Below are 12,497 nucleotides of genomic sequence, written 5' to 3' on the forward strand. Positions count from 1 at the left end.
CAAGTCAGCTCATTTTCTACCAATGAAGGAAACTTTCAGCATGGAACAGCTAGCTAAATTGTATGTAAATGAAGTAGTTTCATTACATGGAATTCCTTTATCAATTGTGTCTGATAGGGATAGCCGTTTTACCTCTCATTTTTGGGCAAGTTTCCAAAAAGCAATGGGAACCAAGCTGAATCTAAGCATAGCCTATCATCCTCAAACAGGCGGACAAAGTGAAAGAACAATCCAGACAATGAGGACATGCTTAGAGCTTGTGTAATTGATTTCGGAGGTAATTGGGACGATCACTTACCTTTAATAGAATTTTCTTATAATAATAGTTATCACACAAGTATCAATGTTGCACCCTTCGAAGCACTTGATGGACGAAAGTGCCGAACCCCAGTCTGTTGGGCAGAAATTGGGGAAAAACAACTTTCCGAACCTGAGATGGTGCAGGAAACAACCAACAAGATCATTCAAGTCAATGAACGACTAAAAGCAGCACGTGATCGACAAAAGAGCTACGCTGATAACAGACATAAGCCATTAGAATTCCAGGTAGGTGACAAGGTATTATTAAAAGTCTCTCCTTGGAAAGGAGTGGTAAGATTCATCAAACGAGGTAAGCTAAGTCCCAGGTATGTTGAACCTTTTGGGATTATTAAAAGAATAGGACATGTAGCTTAGCAACTACAACTGCCAGAGGAAATGGCAGGAATACATGATGTATTTCATGTATCTAATCTCAAGAAATGCTTAGCCGATGAATCATTGATAGTACCTCTTAAGGATATAGAGGTAAATGAACAACTTAAGTGTGTAGAAAAGCCTCTACAGATTGAAGACAGAAAAGTCAAAAACCTCAAGCACAAGAGATTAGTTCTGGTCAAAGTGAAGTGGGACTCCAAAAGAGGACCAGAATACACATGGGAGCTTGAATCAGAAATGCAAAGGAAATATCCACACCTGTTCCAGTAGACCTCGCGGACGAGCTCTAAAACAAGATGAGGAGGATATAACAACCATAAAGTAAACCGACACTTCCGAAATATTTTGACACCCTAAAAATATATTAAAACGTCCCAATATGCCTTAGAATATAACCCGTATGTGAAAATCGAGCCCAAAATATAAAATATCATTAAAAATAATTAAAAAAACAAGAAACTGGGTTTTCAGGCGGGCCGCGTAGCCCTTGGGCTAACCTTTACGCGGGCCGCGACAAGGTAAAAGATGGCACAACCCTGGGCCGCCACGTGGCCCAACACCCGCAACCCTACCTGCTGACCCGGACAAGCTACACCGTTGACCATCTTTGACGCGGGCCGCGTAGGCCTTGGTCTACCTTTACGCGGGCCGCGAGAAACCCGAACTCAGCCCCTACAAAGCTAGAGCTCGGGCCTTCAGTTGAATTCGTTCAAAACTTTCTTTCTTTCTCTCAATTTTACGTAGTGTACATTATACTCAGGCATAATGCCCCCCCCCCCCAAATAGCGAAGTTCTACTCCGTTGTAAGTATCATAACCCCTGGATACGTATTAGATACTCTGCCCGATTGATCTAGGGTTCCGTAACGGCTGTCGTGGTTTTGCCCGACGTAGTCGTTGGAATGCCGTCTCGAGGAGGGTATTACTAATGCTAAAATGGGTTATTATACTAACACGCGTGCATTTGTGTAATTTATAGATTGTTACCAGGAAACCCTAAAGGATAATCTAAGACAAACAATGTGAGTAATCTCCTTTTTGTTAACTGTTTTTACAAAACCTCACTTAATTAATTATATATTAAGCAGTTATTGAGTATTTGTAAGGATACAATTACAGTCGGTAAATTTGGGGTTTTGTATACAAAATTTGTTACTGCCTTGCGAGGAGTAACATGACCATAAGTCGGAACGACAGTACCGTGGGTGGTAATTGATATGACTTGGAAACAAACGTAATTGCGGAATCGCCCTCAATACTGTACAATGGTTTTCATTAAAACTTGATTGAACTGGGATTCACTCACCAGTATTTCCCACTGACAAAATGTTTTTAAACGCGTTTCAGGTAACAAAACGTGAAAACCAATTAGAAGCCAGCTGGACAGCACTGAAGGCTTGGAAAAGTGCAATAAAGTTACCTAAAATGAATAGATGTTTTTATTAAATAAAAATAGGATTTATTCCTATGAAAATGTGTGTACTGAAAACTTGGCTTTTATCTCATGTGTTTAATATTATGAAAGTATGGTATTTTACTCTGATAAAATATTTCTTAACTACGGTCCTGATGTAAAATCCGCTGCCAAAATAGACAAAAACAAGATACCACCGAAACTGGCCGCGGCCGCCCGTTCCTGGGTTTGTAATAGGGGGACGGGGGTTGCGACACCCAGGCAACCAAATCCTTGAACCCTAGCAAGATCGAAGGAAGATGGTGGCAACTGGTCGCAGTGGCGGTTGATGTTGCGATGACGTACATGAATTTTAGAGAGAAAGAGAGAGCGCGCGTTGTGGGATCTCAGATCTAAAAGGGAGGGGGCGGAAATGTAAGTTTTAGGGTTATGAGGCAGACAACGGATGCCTAGGGAACTCATATTTTGAATGCAACAAAAGAAAATGATTTGGCTGCCTAAATATTATGTGTTCATTACTTGGATTTAAAATTTTTAAAATTTAGTGTGCTTTAGATAGTTGTATAAAATGCTTTCAAGACTTATAATGTTTAAAAAAGTGACAAATGACCATTTCTACCATTCAAATATGCATATTATATATAGTATAGATATACGTTGGTTCTCATAAACCTTAATTCATAATTATTCCTATGATTTACAGGAAATTAAAAAGATTTGAGGCTAAATAATGGGATCATCCGCATTGTTTTTTTTTTTTTTTTGGAATGATGCAATTTTATTTTATTTTATTTTTGTTTTGAACTGTAAATTTTTTTAATCCTTATCGTATATGGAAATTGAACTCAAAACCTTTCTTTTCTAAACCTAAGTTTTTTAAAACTTTGCTTTTGACAATGGATAACCACCTCTTTATCCAAAACCTTTCTTTTCTAAACCTAAGTTTTTTAAAACTTTGCTTTTGCCAATGGATAACTACCTCTTTGGTAATGATGCTATTTTATAACAAAAATAATTCTAAAATTGAGAGGGTGAAGACTGATAATGCTGGTTTTTTGGAACAATAATTTATAGAGTAAACTGTCATTTTGGTCCCTGTAGTTTGATCACTTTTGCCACTTTAGTCCAAAACTTAAATTTTTTGCATCTGGGTCCCTGTGGTTTCAGTTTTATTGCCATTTTGGTCCAAAAATGAAATCAGATCATATTTGTCTTATAAAATCCTGTTATTTTGTCCTTTTCGGCAGGGGCAAAATGATCATTTCTTTTTTATAAATAAATACCATATTTTATAAGACAAATATGACCTGATTTGCCAAGGAAAATGACAAAATTGCAGGATTTTATAAGACAAATATTACCTGATTTCATTTTTGGACCAAAATGGTAATAAAACTGAAACCACAGAAACCCAGATGCAAAAAGTTTGAGTTTTGGACTAAAGTGACAAAACTGACCAAACCTCAGGGACCAAAATGGCAGTTTACTCCATTAATTATAAATTGCATGTGGCAATATTACAAATGAACAGATACGCAGTTACTATGGAAAGTATATATTAAATGCGTTAAATATATCAAAACTGACATGTTTGGTTTTATTTCTCATTAATAAGGGTATAATTGAGAAAAAAAAAAACAGTTATAAATACATGAGTTTAACTTTGCAGGTGATTCAGAACATATTTTTGCACTCTGAAAATCGTAGTTGATGATGAAGAAAAATATAGTGTTTTTTGTCCTTTCTAACTTGTTAATTTTAACTTTTATGAACGGGATTATTGCTATGACCCCGCAGGAACTCTGCACGTCAATTGGTAAACGTAGAATTCTAGTCTTTACGTTTTATTTTTTTAACGGCAGAGAAAATTTTATGATAAATAAAACTTGAGGAGCAAGAAGCTAAAACAAAAGCATCCTTTCAAAGCTAAAAGAAGATCGATTTGAGTATTCTTTCTAGTTGTGTTAAGTTTTCCCGAAAGAATTATAAACCTTGAAAATCTTCTTATTCGAGATCTCCAAATTGCTTGGGACACTTATATAATGTTTTCTTTTTTCTAAACAGATCATGATTCAAGAGCCTTTGTTCTTGATTTTGCACCAGAAGCTTGCTACAGGGATAAGTGTGCACTAGTGTGCAGAGATCACGTGCCCACATATGGATTCATATCACCGTCAAGATGTCACCAAACCCTTTGCATTTGTTGTTTCCGTTATCATTAGCTCATAATTTCATTTGTTTGTTTTTCAGTAATCCATCCCATTGCAACTCATATAATTACGTTATTCTTGTGATTGGTTTCGTGTGGTATATATGTGTGATGTGATGTTCAGCATATGTTTAGAGCGTGGGGTATGGTGGGACGGGGGTTTGGGGTGTGGCCCGACACGTGGTTTGGGTGGGCTTTGCTGGGCTGACCCACATTGAAGACGGTATGGTGGGGCTGGGGTTTGGGGCATGGCCAGTCCAAACTGCTATTTAAATTATTTTTAAAACAAAAAATTTAAATTTTTTAATAATATTTTTTAAATAAAAATTCCGAGTGAAAAAATGGAATAGAAGTGTGAGTTTTATAGTGAAAAAATAATTTTTTTTACACATAGCCGTTGGCCAACGGCTAGTTTGGTTTGGCCATAGAGAGCCCGTCATATCATATTGATAGACCCGCCCCACGCCCGGCCTTAAACTCCCGCCCCTTGGGTCACGCCCAAACCCAAACCCACCCAGGATAACGGCTTAGGCGTTTTCAACCAACACACGCCCCAATCCCACCCCATACTCCATATTCTTAATTATGAATTCAATATTTAACTCTTATCCATCTGTGACACCCAATGTTTCCGATTGAACCGGTCCCATCTAATTTAAGGATAAAATAAAAACTAATACAAAACATAAATATTAGTGAATACTTTATGTTTTGTTATAAACTAGTATTAAGCCGTGACAAATAGCATCAAGGCTACAACATTGCTAGCGATCACCAACACTAAATTTTCGATGTGTTAATGCGGATAAATTAGACCAAAACATAAAACATAGAAAATCATAACTAAGTCGATTTAGGACCCGTGTGTCACGATGAACCTATCAAACAGGAAAAAAATAGACGACCATAAAAACGTTGAACCACACACGCACGTTGCGTAATGTTAACTCACAAAATTTAGAACAAAGCGTAAAACAAAACCTAAAAACGTTGAACCACACATGAACGTTGCGTCATGTTAACTCGCAAAAATTAGAACAAAACGTAAAACGAATTCTTGCGAAATATGAAAAGTATAAGGTACCAAAGTTGAAAGTAAAAAGTTCTTAGGTTAAATTGACAAAGAGAAAAAGTTTTGGCGTTAAAAGTAAAAAACTAAAAGAGTAAACTGCCATTTTGGTCCATGTGGTTTGGCCAGTTTTGCCACTTTAGTCCAAATCTCAAACTTATTACATCTGGGTCCCTGTGGTTTGCATTTTGTTGCCATTTTGGTCCAAAATTTAAAAACCCTATTTTTTGACTGTTGCAACCTCCTATTTTGTCTTTGAGTTCAGGGGCATTTTGGTCATTTTGCTTTTCATTTAACATTTTCTTAATTCAAAAATTAATATATATATATATATTAAGGTAAAGAGTATGGTACAAATATGGTTATCCTACATTACGTACGCTATATTATGAGCCGTACACGTGTCCTGATTGAGTTCGGTTTAAGAAGGTTAAATCAGACAATTAACCTATTCATCAGAGGGCAAATTCGTCTCTTCATTCATTCAGCGAGAAGTTCGTTACACTGATATCTCGGTAATTATTATTCAAATCAGTTTCAAATTTTCCATAATTCACAATCTGCAGTTTTCGTTCGTACGTGATAGGGTTTCATTCAATTTGTCTATTTTCGATGGATCCACAGAGTAGCACTGGGCGAACAGAAGATGATTTTGAAGAAAATCGGCCGATCGGTGATCATGCTCAATTATCTGCTTATCAGAGAGTTTCGATTGAGGATGTTTTAAATCCGCGACCTGCAAATCCAATTCCTATTCCAGTTTCAAGTTCAAGTGCTGCAAACGAGATTTCTATTGGTAATTATGTTAATTCAGATATCTAAATTATGTTGATGATACTTATGTATTGTTTTTGAGAAGCAGCATTTATAACTTCGTATGTTTTTACTCATTACATAATAAATCGCATATGTATTTCAGATTAATCAATATCATCATTTCGCATGTATTTATCAGACGATTCGCATTTGGTTTTGTTTTCTTTGTAATTTCGCATTTGATTACATAATAAATCGCATATGTATTTCAGATTAATCAATATCAGCATTTCGCATGTATTTATCAGACGATTCGCATGTGGTTTTGTATGACTTTTTTATGTGTTTTATTTTTATTCATGTAGATGAAAGGGTTTACGCTCCGGAGGTTCAGGCATCAGCTACACCTGTTGTTGGGATGCAATTTATCTCCATTGAACAAGCATATGCGTTTTATCAATCATATGCTAAGTTAGCTGGTTTTTCTATTCGGAAAGGTGGCGAAGTATACAGTGGTGGTATAATCAAAACTAAGTATTTTGTTTGTTCTAAAGAGGGACATAAGCCTGTGTGTATTGATGATAATTCCAAGTCAAAAAAGCAATTCAAAACCAGGAACAGAGGGACTATTAGGACCGGATGCAAAGCTCAACTTGTGATTTGCACTGTTGATGGTAGATTATATACAGTCAAGAAATTTGTTGATGGCCATAACCATAAGTTTGTTTGTCAAAATGACATTCACATGCTCCCAGCTTACAGACAATTGTCAGATGTCCAGGAGGAGATGGTTTGGGAACTTGGCACTTTAAACCTTGGTCCTGTCAAAGCTTTCCACATAATGAGGAAACGTTATGGTGGTTTCGAGAACGTTGGTGCCACGGTTGATGATTGCAAAAATTTTAGAAAGCGAATAAACAGCTATATAGGAGAGTATGACGCTGACATGGTGATTAACAGGATGACTGACAAAAAACAGTATTTAGCTGATTATTCATTTGAATACTCTGTTGATGATGGCAAACGGTTAACTGGGTTGTTCTGGGCTGATGGTTTATGCAAGCTTAACTATATTGAATTTGGCGATGTGATATCGTTTGATGCAACCTTCAAGACAAACAGGTAACTGTTTCAAAGACAAACATGTCTTGTTACTGATTTTTCGCATATTTTGTCTGTTAATGAGTGTTCAATATCGCATGTTTAGACAACAGAGTGGTACTGAACATATCGCATGCTTTTCCCCCTGGTTTCGCATTTGATTTTTGTTATTTCTCATATAATAAACGTGATTTCGCATTTGTTGTCCAGGTACAAGATGGTGTTTGTTCCGTTCACAGGCATTGACAACCACTGTCGGAATGTAACACTCTCAGCTGGGTTGTTGGCATCAGAGAGTATTGAATCATATAAATGGCTTCTAAATTCATTTTTAAAGTCATTTGGTCGACAGCCTAATGTTGTAGTGACGGATCAAGACCCTGCTATGAAACAGGCTATTGAGGAGGTTTTCCCTATTAGCAGACACAGATTGTGTATGTGGCACATAATGAAAAAAGTGGCAGATAAGGTAGAGCATGCAACATTTTTTGGTGTTTTTGTTGGTGTTATTTTTAATTATTATAGCTTTTTGTAATAGACTGATTTAAAATGCATTTTATTTTGTTAAAGGTTGGGCATGAGTTGTGCAATAACGATGAGTTTAAAAGGAGGATGTGCGACATTGTTTGGACTGATTCGATTGAGCCCGAAGAATTCGAGAGACAGTGGAAGTTGGTGATGATTGACTTTGGTCTCACTGAAAACAAATGGATTGATGATATGTTTGGGATGAGATCCATGTGGATTCCCGCTTTTTACCGGCATGAGCCAATGTCAGGTCTTATGAGAACAACTTCAAGATCAGAGAGTGAGAACCATTTTTTTTGTCAGGTTGCTAATTCACAACTCACACTCATAGAGTTTATGAATCATTTTGATGGGGCAATGGATGTTCAAAGGTTCAATCATAGGAAAAATGATCATATTTCAAGATATACTGAGCCAGCTGATTGGAGTCAAACTACATTGGAAAAAGATGCTGCTAAGATCTACACCAGGTCTATAATTTTTTATCAGCAATTAGAGATTCATGGAACAATTTCCGAATGTTTGCCGATGGACACCAAAGTTGAAGGTCCACGTATCAGAATAATGTTGAAGGACTTTAAAGCACATGGAGATGGTTTATTGGAGGTATTTTTCATGTTTTTTAGATATGCGAATCCGTTACATTACATATGCGAATTTAGTTTATTTATTTTACATTATTTTTTTAGAAATGCGAAATTGTTATGTTCCACATGCGATATCAATTTTACTCACTTACATGATTGTTAAACATGCGATATTGTTTATGTTTATACATGCGATTTTAAATCTTATTATTAATTTTTTTTTTGGTTATTTGCTAGGTGTGGTTCAAGAATCTCGAGAATGATGTAACTGCACAGTGTAGCTGTTTGCGTTTTGAGCAGTATGGGCTGCTATGCAAACACATATATTTTCTTTTCAAGATGTTTGGTGTTAAAGAAATACCAAACAAATATGTTATGAAGAGATGGACGAAGGATGTTGTGCCGAATGAGTTAAATGTTAAGTATAATCTAAATGTGGGGGGCAAGGATGTGCATCAGAGGGCTAAACGGATTGCTCGTGAAATCATCCACACAGGGGAGTACTTGGTTAGTAATTTGATTTCCGACTTTGATCAACTTGTCTTAGTGAGGGATCAAATGATGCAGCTTATAGAGAGAGTTGATCAGAGTCGCATAACCAAGCAACTTGATCTAAAATTTGACCGATTTTCAAAGTTGATTGGTTATCAACAACCAGTAACTAATGCTCCCCCCACTGTTCGTGTGCCTGCTGGTATAAGAAACAAAGGCCGCGGCTCGCATAGAAGGATTAAATCTAAGAAGGAACAAATGATCAGCCGCAAAGGGAAAAGGTCAAGGACATGTAGCGTATGCAATGAAAAAGGTCATGACATTCGGACTTGCGGCGAGCTTAAAGCCAAACAACAAGGTAAACAGGGAAAAAAGAAGATGAAGGGTGTCCAGATTGAAGATGGTGTGAGAGACAAAGACAATGAGGGTGAAGACGACGAAGAGGAAGATGACTTTGAAGATTACATCAGTGATGAGGGATCTGAAGAAGAAGATCAGTGGGAAGAGATGTCTGGAGATGAAGATGACGAGGATGAGTAATGTCTTTTTAAATGTAAATGCGAATTTATAATAAACACATGCGATTTTATATTCATTGATGTATATCATTTTTCACATGCGATTTTAGTATTATGAACATGCGATTTTTATATGCATCAGTTTAATTTTAGTTCATATGATTTTTCAAATGCGATTTCTTTTTTAATACATGCGATGTTGAGTTATCTTGTTTTTTTTATGTTATAGTGGCAAAGATCCCTAATTCATTCATGCGATTTTTAGATTATATTAAAAGCATAATATTTGTTCAAAACATATATCCAAAATACAAAATATTGGTTATTGTCAAACACAACTACAACCATAAAATGATTTAACAGAAATTTAGTTACTTGAAGCAAAGATTTTGTCACGTTCAGTAGAGCTGAACTCCATCTTCTCCTTCACCGTGTTTAGAGCATCTGTCAGGAAAGAGAAGGCTAAGTCATCAGCTCGAGATTGCTCTTTTATGTGATCCAAAGCTTTGTCCCTGAATCTTGATGGTGGTTCTTGAAGTAGCTTTTCCCATACTGCTTGATTGTTCTTGATTTGTTCAAGGATTTTGCCCTGCACATCAAGAACCAGATGAGAAGAGTTGACATCAGTGGTTATTTCTGTCAACGTGCGAGTTGACAATAGCTCCTTGATTGCAATGTTTTTGATTTTTTCCATTTCTTCAGCTGCCATTTTTGTTTGTGTCTGTGTGTTTTGTGTGTGTTTTATTTGGTCTTTTATGTCTTAATATGGAAGGTAGTTATCAAGGTTTTTTATATTAATATAGTAAATTTATTATATAGGTAGGGTGGTAAGTTCAGTAGTATTTATTGTAAGATTCATCATTACATGTCCAATTATAGTCACATCGTTTATAAATTAAGTTTTTTATATAAAATAATATCATTTTCAGTTTTTATGATTGGTAGTTGTTTTTTTTTTTTGTATTTTTGTTACAAATTTTATTTTTTTTTAAAGTTTTGTTTGCAGTCTTATTCGAAATCGCATTTGATTCCAAAGAAATTCGCAAACTGTAAGAAACAAACAATTAAATGTCCCTTTCTATGATATCGCATGTTTAATTTATATGAAATCGCACATTATATGAAGGGGATATTGAAAAGTTTGATATCGCATTTGTATTATCATGAATTCGCAAACTTTATGAATTTTCAAAGAATTCTTAAACTTTTTTACTGATATCGCATATGCATCCCATGAATTCGCAAACTATATGAAATTTCAAAGAATTCTTTTTTTATACCGAATTCGCATTTACATTTATCAACATTTTCGCACATGATTTGTCAACATGCACCATCTTCTTCGATAGTCAGTGCATACAGAATTTCTAAATTCATCAGAAGTTTTCTCAGAAGAGTTTGTTGAAATAGGCATCGATCCATTTTGATGAAGAAGAATCGTTCTGGTTAATTGTTATAATTTCGGTTTTCGTTTTGATTTAGGATCTTAAGTTATGATTTTTGACGTTATGATTTTTGAGGTTTTGTTCGCCGTTTATCAGGTGCTTTGATCTTAAATTTTACGATTTTAACCTTGGCGGTTTCCTTTTTATTAATCCTATGTTGACATTTTTAATAGAAAAAGGCGTTGTTTATGAAAGATGATCTGACGGCTGTGGACGACGCGTACATAATGTACGATTAGGTTATTTGTATGATAACCGGCCTCTATATATTAATATACACACATCACAGATCTGAGTTCATCTTCATTATCGACCAGCTCTCTCTCTCTCTTCTCTGAGAACCGGCGACATTATTCTGGTCACACACACCACGACCACTCATCTCCTCCCTCAACCACCCTTTTATCTCTCCACAAACACACCTGAAACAAAGAGAGAGAATTGGAGAAAGGAGGATGGCCGACGCCCAGTTTACAACAACAGTGGCAGCGACGCGTCCGCTCACGGCAGCGGTAGTGGTAGATGGGGCGCGGTGGTGGTAGATGGGGGCAGTTAACGGTGAAAATTTTGGAAAAAAGGGAAAATCTGTTAGGGTTTTGAGATGGCGGCGCAGGTTAGTCAAGCTCAGGCAGTTAACGGTGGTGGTGGTGCTCAGCAGGTTGTGACGGTGGTCAGGTGGCGGCAGGTGAACTTTTCATTTTTTTTCTTTTGTTTTGAAATCGGTATTGATAGTTGATCTGATTTCGACTTGATTTAGTGGGCGTTTTGTAATTTGGATACGGTTATTGGGTTTTGATCAAGATTTGATTTTGTTTGTGGGTTTGTTTTTTAAGTTTGTGGGTGGTGTTGGAATCTGGGTTTTAATGATGTTCTTGATCTGGGTTTTATTGCAAATATGATATTTGATGATGTTTTGATGATGTTCTTGATCTGGGTTTTGATGATGTTCTGATGATGGTTTTGATGATGTCTGGGTTTTGATGATGTTTTGATGATGTTCTTGTCTGGGTTTTGATGATGTTCTTGATCTGGGTTTTGATGATGATGTTTGGAGTGGCGATGGTTGTGGTGCTATAGAGAGAGAGAAGAGAGAGAGAGGGAGGAGGTGGCGGTGGTGGTGGTGGTGCTGCTATAGAGAGAGAGAGAGAGAGAGAGAAGAGAAAGATGATTATTTTGATTTGGGTTTTATTGAAAAAAAAATGAAATTTAAAAAATGACCAAAATGCCCCTGCACTAAAGAACAAAATAGACAGCTTTTAACAGTCAAAAAGGGAGATTTTTGGATTTTGGACTAAAATGGCAACAAAAACCAAACCACAGGGACCCAGATGTAATAAGTTTGAGATTTGGACTAAAGTGGCAAAACTGGCCAAACCACAGGGACCAAAATGGCAGTTTTCTCAAACTAAAATAATTTTAAGTTAAAAGTGTAATTATATCAATTTTTTTGAAAATCTCTCTAAGCATAGAGTACAACTACTCTATGCATCAACATGTTGATAATTTATAATAGATAAATTTATAGTATCAAAGACACTTAAGTAAATACAATATGGAGAACGGCATAACAACTGCGTGCGGTTCAATGGTCCAACCGGCAACCGGTCTTTTTAGATGGAGATGAAAGACACTTAAGTAAATACAATATGAAGAGGCGTAACAGTATCGGTTCCATATCTAATC

Source organism: Helianthus annuus, chromosome 4 (assembly GCF_002127325.2).
Source record: "Helianthus annuus cultivar XRQ/B chromosome 4, HanXRQr2.0-SUNRISE, whole genome shotgun sequence".
Lineage (NCBI taxonomy): Eukaryota > Viridiplantae > Streptophyta > Magnoliopsida > Asterales > Asteraceae > Helianthus > Helianthus annuus.